We start from the raw sequence: 10,201 nt of genomic DNA on the forward strand, positions 1-10,201 counted from the left end.
AGGGAACTAAGATCCCACAAGCCGTGTTACAGCCAAATAAATAAATAAATAAATAGAGGGTTAAAAAAAAAAAAGAAATGTCAAGTGGGAGAACCTTCTCGACACTACCTTCACTTTAGGTCTGGGCATCACCCCCCCCCCACCTGATAACCCAGATGCCCATCAGCCCGGTGGGCATGAGACTGGTACCGGTCAGCCTATTTTTCCAATTCTACACACAGCTATCAGTTGGCTCCTCCCCACAGCCCTGACAGGTTGTCATCATTACATCCATCTGGCTGACAAGGAGAATGAGACTCAGAGAGGTTGAGTGGCTCAGCTAAGGTCACACAGCAAGTGAGTAGCACAAGTGGGTTTGGCACCCAGGTCAACCTGCCTCAAGAGCCTGCTCCCTTTCCCCCACTGACCCTTGACAAAGGGTGTGGAAAACAAAAGAGGACGGCAGGAGGGGTGGGGGAGGGGAGGCCGGAGTTCTGAAGGGCAAAGTGGTGAACCAGGTTGGAACCCCAGTTCTGCCCCAGCTCCTGGGGCCAGGGTGAGTCACTCTCCCACACAAGGCCTCAGTTTCCCTAGCTGTACAATGAGCTCTTAGGTCCCTTGTGGCTGCCGCATGCTGAGTTCTGACCAGGTGCTTATCGGAGACACTTCTGCCCTTTATGGTAGAAACAAAAAAATGCCCCTGGGAAGGTTAGCAGCAGGGAAAGGCCATGGTGGGGGGAAAAGGGTCTCCTCTACCAGGCCGGGCCCTGGAGGAGCTGCACCCAGGGAATATGGTCAAGCCCAGCCTATATGCTGGCTCAGCACTTCGCTGGGACAAAGGTCCAGCCTGATATCATTGTGCCTCTTGCAGGAGCTGCCCCGTCTCAGTCATCCCAGCAGGACCTGCCACGGCTTTGCATGAGTCTCTCCTCCTTTCAGCTGTGGCCTCCCTGTCTGCAATCCTCCAGTGAAGGAGCTTCTCCAGGCCAGCTTTCTCCCCACCCTCAGCTCCCCTGCCCACCTCTCCTCCCTGCTTCCACAACTGCAGGCCCTCTGGAGCCTCACGGCTGCCCTAGTGTGTCCATGGGAGATGCCTGAAGGATGACCCATTAGTCAGAGAGTCAAGACCTTCCAAAAGGAATCAGAGTCCCAGAGAGGGTAGGTGCCTAAGCAAGGCCACACAGCAGACACGGGGGGCCAGCAGGGAACCTGGGCCTCCTGACCACTCAGCTCATTTCTGTGACACCTTCCAATGGTTTTTATGATAGAAAATATTTTATTCTTCTTTATGTCTTTGTGTTATGTTTATGACTCAGACCCACATCCTGATTTTCAGTTCACCAGACATATTTACAGTCACTCAAATGCTACTCCCTGAAGTGACCATGGCTCAGTCCCCTTTCTGCCCACACAGGAGACCTCACCCAGCCTTGTGGCTTTTAACACCCTCTCTCTCTCTGCCCCTCCCTCCTCCTCTTCCGTCCTCCTATTCTCTCTCTCCTCACATTCAATCCATCAGGAAATCGTGTTGTCCCTACCTCCAAAACACCTCCAGAATCCAACCACCCCCTGCCACCTCCACCTCTGCTACCTAGTCCCACCCACCATCGTCCCTCTCCTGGATTAGAGCTGTAGCCTCCCCATGGCCTCCCTGCCTCCACCCTTGATCCCTTCAGCCTGGTCTCCACACAGTAGCCAGAGGATCCTGTTAAGATGCAAGTCTCTGCTCAAAGCCCTCAGGGCTCTCACCTCACTAGTAGTGAAAAGACAAAGACCATGCCTTGGCTTATAGGGCCAAACACATCTGGCCTTCATGTGCCCTCTGACCTCACCTCCTACCATTCTCCCCATCAAGTACCCTCTGTTCCCCCTATACTGGCCTCCCAGCTGTTCTTCCGTCACAATCCACTCCCGCCCCAGGCCCTTTGCACTTGCTGTTTCCACCACCTGGAGCGCTGCTCCCTGGATATCCACATGACTCCCACCCTCCCTCATTTCTTTGAAGTCTCTGCCAAAAGTCACCTCCTCAGAGAGGCCATCCTGGACCTGGACCCCCCTGTCTAACCGTGCTCTCACTCTCTGTCCCTTTGCCCTGCTTTATAGCATGCAACACCACCCGGATTCTAGTACATCATATGTACTGGTTGGTTCGATGAGTCCCATCCCGAAAGTAAGCCCAGCAGGGAAGACAGTATCTCTTTTCCTTACTGATGTATCTGGAGCCCCCAGCCCAGTGGCTGGGACACAGAAGATGCTCAATAAATACTTATGACAGGATGAGCCCTAGCACCTGCCCTAATGTCTTTTTTTTTTTTTTTGCAGCACGAATATCAGTCATTTATTGACATTAACATTATGAACACATAATGGAAAAATGCTCCTCAAAAGAGGAAGGTGAACTTTGACTGTCGACAGGACAAAGCTGTCTTCAAAAGACAGAGGGGTGGAAACTAGGTTCACAGCTGGGTTTCGAGTCCCTGAGGATGGAGCTCGTCTATGTATGTGCATCCACAGGCGCAAGGTGTCTGAGGAGGCGGCTCAGGAATGTCTCCAGCTGCTTCTTTGACCTGTAAGCGATTAGTCCTCCCTTGTTGGCCCACTGGTCCACTCCAGCAGCGCCTCTGTTTCCCACGTGGTACAACAACTGCGGCAAGTCAAGCCGCGAGTTGGGGTTTCTTTCCAAGCACTCTTTTCAGTCCACCATTCCCCCACCCGTGGCCCTGAGGATGGCGTGAGCAGCACAGAGTCCCACTTGAACGTGGTATCTTCTGAGAAGATGTAAATGTCAACAAGGCCGAGGACAACACAGAGGCGCTTGTAACCAGCCCCAGCTGCCCGGAATATGCGCTCTCCACACACACGTGACAGTGCGGCCTTGATGGTCTCCTTTTCACTTGTACTAATGACATCTGAGAATGGGTGGGAGCATTCCGCCTCAGAGCTGGGGTTTTGGGTCACTTGGCTCTGCGTTTCACTGCTGTTTCTTGTAGAGACGGGAGGCAGAAATGGATGGATATTGGTCCCCATGTAAGAAAGGTCCCAGTAGCACTGTCCTTTCCACCTGAGGGTGTTTAGGTCTTGTGATACAAAAGGTTGGTTGATGACTCCCATCAGGGGCACCCCTGTCTGTATGTCATAGACACCAATTCAAATAGTGACACACTGAAGTCCACTGGGGAAGATTCCTTGGTTGGATTTAATGTCAGCAGAACCTTTTATATACTGATAAGTTGAATCTATAGGATCCACCCGAACTCCCAAAGTGTCCTGCAGAATGTTGATCTCTATTGCATCCAGAGCTGGGTCACTAAAGACAACGTCCTGATGTACAACCTTGGCTAATGCTTCAGATGCCAACTTGTTACCATTAAGGACTTTGTTGAGAAGATCTACTGTTTCTTCCACTGTTGGACAAAGTCTCATGATAATCTTTTCCCCCAAATCATTTGTAAACTCATTGGATTCTTCTCCAAAAATTTTTTTCCCCAAGCCTGGAAACTTGTTCTCCGTATCCTGTTTTATAACTTCCTGTACCAGTACATCAGCCAGGGGCTTGAAATCAACTGCAAACTTCTTGTTCTTTTCTCCCTCTTTCTTTTCTTCTATCAGCAGCTGGAAGAGGGCTTGCACGCCCGGGCAATGTTGGCAGCTTTCTCAGAGACACAGAGCAGCTCCCGGAGGATACCTGACATTTCTGAATCTGGCTTTTCAGTTGCAGCGTCTGGTGGAATCGACACCCACCCTGCGGGCCATCAGCTTAAGCAATATTAAATAACATTTTCCTTTGGTCATTTGAATTTAATCCTGTGCAGTTTGTTACAACTCTCATTCGCATCAAGGGAAACCTAACCATCATCACTCTTCCGGAGAGGCGATGGGTGCGTGCTGGTCGCCCAGCCTGGGGACCCGGATCCGAGCAGGAAGGGAGGCTGTGGCGCCGAGGCGAGGGGGGCGTAAAGAGGAAAGCGTATCACCTAAGCCGGGATGCGGAGCCCACTGCCCTAACGTCTTGTAGGGCATCTGCCATTTACAGCATCATTACAATGACATGCCAGGTCCTGCCAACGGGCAGAGCTGACACGAAGATCAGGGTAATCCCAGCAGCAGCAGGTGCTACTCGCTCCCCTGTGCCATGTAATCGGGTCTCCCTAACTCTGCGAACCCTCTTCCATTATCCCCATTTTACAGAGGGAACTGTAGGCTCTGAGAGGCAAAATAACTTGCCTGAGGTCAGAGAGGCAGCATGCATTAGAGTTGGCATTAAAATCTAGATCTGTTGGGCCCACAGACACCCCACCACAACTCTAGCTTCCCTGGCCTGGCATCTGAGCCCTCAGGTCTTCAGGGTTCCTGTGTTAGGGGCGCATGGTGCTGCCAGGTGACAGGTAGGGTGAAGTCACCCTGATGGGAACAGTGCCCCCCTCTCCCCGCCAGACCAGCCTCTGGGGGCAGCAGAGGCCTCACGCCCAAAGTAGCAGGGGCCAGGCATCAGTGACTACATCCCTCTCTGGCCTCTCCAAAGGGGAGACAGAGCCCTCAGCACACGTCACCTCCCTGCCATCTGCTGCTGGGACGCACTGAGTAATCACCTACTGTGTGCAGGGGTCTGTGCTGACACCGTGGGAACAAAAGGATGTCATCACCCACTCCCTCCCTACCTGCTGGTACTGTGGGCAAGCAAGCCCCTTGTCAGCCATCATATCATCTGTTCGCCCCATAGAAATAACAGCTGAGTAATATCAGGCCCATTTTACAGGCCAAGAAAGTGAGGCCCACATTTTATCAAGCACCTGCCAATCCAGGTGTCTAAAGAAGCTGAATTCTGAGTCTCAGGAGGGTCAGGACGGGGCAGGTGCCGGCATGAAGAGAGAATGTCCCCAGGGCCAGGATGATGGCTGAGATCGCAGGAGGCCACCCCCACTGCCCTGCCCAGGAGGGACTGTCTTCACCACAACCCAGGCACTTGCTCAAGTCCCACAGCCCCGAGAAACTCATCCACTACCTCGTCTCTGCCCCCCCCATCCACAGGGGAACTGCCTCTCCAGCACATAAGAAACTGGTGCCAATGGTGGGATGGAGCCAGCCAGGCCCAAGGTCAAATTGAGCAAGGGGGACAGACCAGGCTGTGCACATGCCAACATCCTCCCTCCCTGTGCAGATCACTTTCCTGTCCCCAGGCACCTCCTTCAGAGACGCAGCTGGAGAAATCACGCAGCCGCCCAGGACTCCCATGCTGAAAATATGGCAACTGTGAGATGCTGACACTCTTGTTCGCTTGAGGATGGGGGGCTGGCATGAGCACCACTGTGCCCGTTGGGGCTGCTCCTCCAGGGGCAGGAAAGTGGGGCTAGGGTGGGGAGGATGTCGGTATGAGGAAGGCGGCCATCTCCTGGGGATACCGGAGATGCTGCTCTCCCAGAAGCACCTTAGGGAATTAAGCTTCCCAAGAAATAGCAATTATTGATAGATGCAATGACTGTATAATTTATCTTCCAAACCAAGAGCTTATAAGATTGAAAGGGAAGCTGTTAATAATTACTCCAGAACTGACCTGGGAAAATCATGACACGGGCACATTAATTACTGAACACCTACTATGTGCCAGCATGAACGCTGGATACTTTGCGGGCATCATCAATCTTTATCCTCATATTGACCCATGAAAAGGCACTGCAGCCACGCTGGCCTCCTCCCTGTTCCTCTGTCATGTCTGAGTTCCCACCATGAGAGCCCTTGTCTTAGGCTAAAGTACTGAAAGGTCCTGTTACAAGACACACCCCCCACTGCCAGGACCCCATTCCCACCATAATCAACCCATTTTCAGCCACTGTGACTTCCCATTTCATAGGGAACAGACTTCAAGGTCAGGGTATGGATGAGAAGGAGGAGAAAGTGAATGGGGAAGACCTGGGGCTGGGAAGGAGGATAATTGGGTCAGGGGTTGAATAAATGGGTCCTAAGACCTTGTAGTGATGGAAGGAAGACAGAGAAAGGAAGTGAAAGGACTTGGATAAGGTGTAGCCTTCGAGGTCCTTGGTGAGCCGCATAAACTCCACCCACTTCTCTGAATACATCGTCTACTAGCTCATCCCACACCACACACCAGGCACAACCTGTTTTTCCTGCCTCCACCCCTTTGCGTGTGCTGCTCCCCCATCCATGATTCCATCTGCCAATCTCAGCTGGGCAACATCCTCCCCACTCTTCAAGGCCTGCTTGAAACACCACTGCCTCCAGGAGGCCTTCCCTGATGGCTCCTCTTTAGGGTTTACCCCTCCCTCCCCTGGGCTCAGCACCTGTTCAGGCTTCCAGTGTCTGTGGAGCGAGGCCCGAGGCCCTGCTAAGGGTGAACAGGGCTGCCTTAGCAGCCCACCAGCCCTTGCTTGCAGGGCAGTTCATCACCGAACCCCTCTAGGCAGCCACAACGGTCTCCCACCAGTGATGACAAGCGTGGAGTGCTCATAATGGTGCAGACCCTGGACTCTGCCCACAGAGGTGCAGATCCCAGGAATCTCGATGGGGCCAGGAATCTGAAGTGTCAAGTCTCTCCAAGGGATTTCAGTATGTGCTAAATGTCAAGGCCCTCTAACAAGGCAGGTGAGGAGTAAATATCTGCTGGAATGAAAAACATCTGCCCCCGACGTCCTGAAGGAAAGTCCTCCTGAAGTACCTGCAAACGAGCAACAAAGACAACAGCTGACATTGGCTGGCGCTTGCCACCCACAAGGCTCAGTGCTCCTACCAACTGGGCAAACGCGCAAAGCAACCCCATGAGGCCGGTGCCATCGTTCTCCCCATCTCACAGATGAGGAAACTGAGGCTCACAGAGAAGTGACCTGCCTGAGGTCTCAAACCTGGTAAGTGGCAGAGCTACGATCTGAACCCAGGACAACTGGCCCCAGAGTCTACACCATGGTGACCACTGTGGTGTGCACTGGCCCTGGGATATGGCCACGAACAAATGACCCTGGCCCCAGTTTGCCTGCCAGCAGGGAAGAAACACCAAACACGCAAAAACACATACTTTAAAATTATGGCACATATGAGGAAGGAAAAGAATCAATGCTTCCAGAAGACAACTGCAGGAGGACTTATTGCAGATCTCCCTGATGATTGCCCTTTGCCTCAATTTTCTCATCTATATAATGGAGGAGTGGGGCCAGCTGATCCCTGGAAACTTTCCAGCTAGCACATCCCAGGAATCCAGCTTTCCTTCCTCTGGGCCTTGTTTTCCCCATCTATACAGTGGGCTGGAGGGAGAGCTGAGTCAGTGGCGACCCCTTCAAACTCAGCTCCTGGGTTTCCCAAGGCCAAGTCACCCTGAGTTTCCTAGAGCCAGGTCTTCAGGTGTGCAACCGCCACCTGTTGCTATGGCAACGCTAGAGCCTAGGATGGGCATGCAGTGATGCTGGGACCTGGAAGTGGCGCCCTGGCTCCTTCCCTTCTAGGAAGGCGAGCCTCTGTATCCAGTGGACTCATTGAGCCAGGGGAAGGGGTGGACCCTTGGCTTTGCTGGCTCATCCAGAGCCCTGCTATCTCCATATGGTGAGGATGAGGGTCCCACCCCGCTGAAGACGACCTGCCATCCAGGGCCCCAGCCACAGCTGAGAGCCATTTCGTTCTTCTCAGGGCCCGGTGGTCACTGGGCTCTATCCATGGTGCTGAAACCCCAGCAGCTCTCCTAAGACAGAGTTCCCTTTGGCAAACACTTCCAGGAGCTGACTCTGCTGGGGTTTGGGAATTCAAGAAGGAAGATTAGTACCTGGGGACAGGCAGGGAGCCATGGCCAGTCAGGCTCCACACTTCCCAGCAGTGTCATCTCAGGATGGCCCTTTGCCTCTCTGTGCCTCAGTTCCGTCAATGTAAACTGGGGACAATAAGCATTCTGACCTCATGGGTCTGCAGTGAAGAGTGAACGCACAGAAGTATGTGGTGCATGGAGGGGCCCGATGAATGCTAGCTACTAATGTTAGATTGTGTGCGTGTTATTATTCGTGAGGCTAACTATGATTGGGTGCCTGTTGTGTGCCCGGTCTTCCAAGAATTTTACCTGCGTCTACTCACAGAAGTTCTGCAAAGTAAGTACTAAAATGAGGATAAGAATACAGACATTCTGGGACTCCCCTGGTGGCCTAGTGGTTAGGATTCCGGGCTTTCACCACCGTGGCCCAGGTTCTATCTCCAGTCAGGGAACTGAGATCCCTGTAAGACACTCAGTGCAGCCAAAAAAACAAAAACAAAAACAAGAAACATTCTGAAGCTCAGAGAGGTGAAGTTAGCTGCTCAAGATCACACAGCTAGTGAAGTGGAGAGCAGAGATTCAGACCAATGGGCCTTTCAAATCACCAGATCTATCCCACTCCACTTCAGCTGTTCAGATGGGAAAACTGTGGACCAGAACCAGAGAGGGACCTGACTTACCACAAGTCCCCAGAAAACCCAGGGTCCCATCTCCCAGTGCAGATCTCTTCTCACTGCTCCAAACCAAGTTCCCCGTGGCAAGGTGAACAGGACTCCCCCATGCCCACAGCAGCCGGAACTGCTGTCAGGCAGCTCCGTCCAAGGTGATCCCTTTGTTCTGCTGGAGGGTCCTCTGCTAAAAGCAGAGACATGAAGTGGCCCAGAGACAACATGTGTCAGCTGCAGCCATGGGCCAGCGGCCACTCACTGCCCGCCAGTGCCCTTGCCAGCAGGCATCTAAGTGCCAGGAAGAGGGCGGGCCAGGGCAGCACTGCTGGGGCCCCTCCAGCTCTGGCCTGGTTTTCCAGCAAAGAGGAGGTCCAGACATGCACCCAAGCTGCTCCCGTCCCCAATTCCCTGCTGAGTGTAGCGTGTGCGCACGCACATATGCACATGCACGCACATATGCACGTGCAGCTATAGTTCAAATCCACCCAACAGACGGCTCCCGGTAGCCTCAAAACCCCAATTGTTTTCCTTTAAGGAGGCCCGGCCTTGACCTCTGGTGGGGGATAAGGGGCAGGGGAGGCATTAAAGAGTGGGAGGACCCAGAAACCTGGCTTCCTATCCCAGCTCTGCTCCTTCCAAGCTGGGTGACCTTGAGCAAGTCAAAAAGTTGTCTGATGTGGTACTGCCTGTACAAAAGGGGGGTCCTTGGCCCTAGAGTAGGGCATCAAGGGGATCATGGATTGGAATGGGTTTTGAGACATTAGAATTGGTTGCTACTCACACAGTGGTGAGAGGCTTAAAGGAGAATCGCAGGGATAAATCCCAGCTCCACGGTTGGGTCCTCCTTGGTTGCCTTTGCCCCAGGGTCGGCAGCAGCCACCATCCCAGGCTCCCCATTTCCCCGTGGGCCCCTCCAATTCACTTTTCACATAGAGGCAGGAGGGGTCTTTGGAAAATGTAAAGCAGAGCTGTTCACATACCTCCAGAGCCTTCCCAGTGCACTTAGGAGGAGGCCCGAATGCCTGGCTGGGACTTGGAAGACCCCTCGGGGGTCTAACCAGCTCCCGCTCTTCTCACCAGCATCACTAACCCTGCCCCTCCCCCTCAGCCCCCGTGGCCACCCTGCCCTACTCGCTCTTCCCTGAACGCACCAGCCCCTGTCTCACCTCCGAGCTCATGCCTGTGCTGGTTCCCTCACTCGGCGCACTCTCTTCCTACCTTCACACAACTGGCTCCCTCTCATCCCACAGGGCTAAGCCAAAAGGTCACCTCCTCTGAGCGGCCTTCCCTGACGTCTAAAGTACCTCCCAGCACCGCACACCAGCTCTGGCTTTTGGTTTCTGCTGCCAGTTAGAGGGAGAAGCCTCTTTGCTGGCAAATGACAAGGGTACAAAATGGGTGTGCCAGGCAGCTTGGGGCATACAAGTGGCAGAGTAACAAGTCCTGACATTGAGGAATCCCTCTGCTGAGTGGCCCTGGGCATGTCACCTGCCCTCCGTGGGCCTCAGTTTCCCCACCAGTACCATGGGTCAGAGGAGTCAGTCTCTGAGCCCCTTCTAGTTGGCTGTGGTTGCCTCCATCCAGGCCCCACCCTGCTTGACCCATTTTTCTGAGGCTTCTCTGAGCTCAGACAGTTGCTTCCTGAGGGGCCCAAACCCATAAATCACAGATAATTCCCCAAGTGCGGCGGCTGCCGGCGCCCGGGCATCTCGTGGCCATTACTCAACATCGGCGGGACTGAGGCTATTGCCAGGCGGCTTTGGCCTTCAAGGTTAGGGTGCTTGCCAATCTAAGACTTTAGCCCCTAACAGAC

At 53.5% G+C, this 10,201-nt stretch overlaps 1 pseudogene; it reads right to left on the reverse strand.

The window, feature by feature from the left end:
- Positions 1–2,282: 2,282 nt before the first annotated feature.
- Positions 2,283–3,671, reverse strand: LOC113605077 (inositol polyphosphate 1-phosphatase pseudogene; annotated as a pseudogene).
- Between the last annotated feature and the right edge of the window lie 6,530 nt (positions 3,672–10,201).

The sequence above is a fragment of the Aethalodelphis obliquidens genome, unplaced genomic scaffold (assembly GCF_003676395.1).
Source record: "Aethalodelphis obliquidens isolate GAN/ISIS:26980383/991018 unplaced genomic scaffold, ASM367639v1 scaffold42, whole genome shotgun sequence".
In the NCBI taxonomy this organism is placed as follows: domain Eukaryota; kingdom Metazoa; phylum Chordata; class Mammalia; order Artiodactyla; family Delphinidae; genus Aethalodelphis; species Aethalodelphis obliquidens.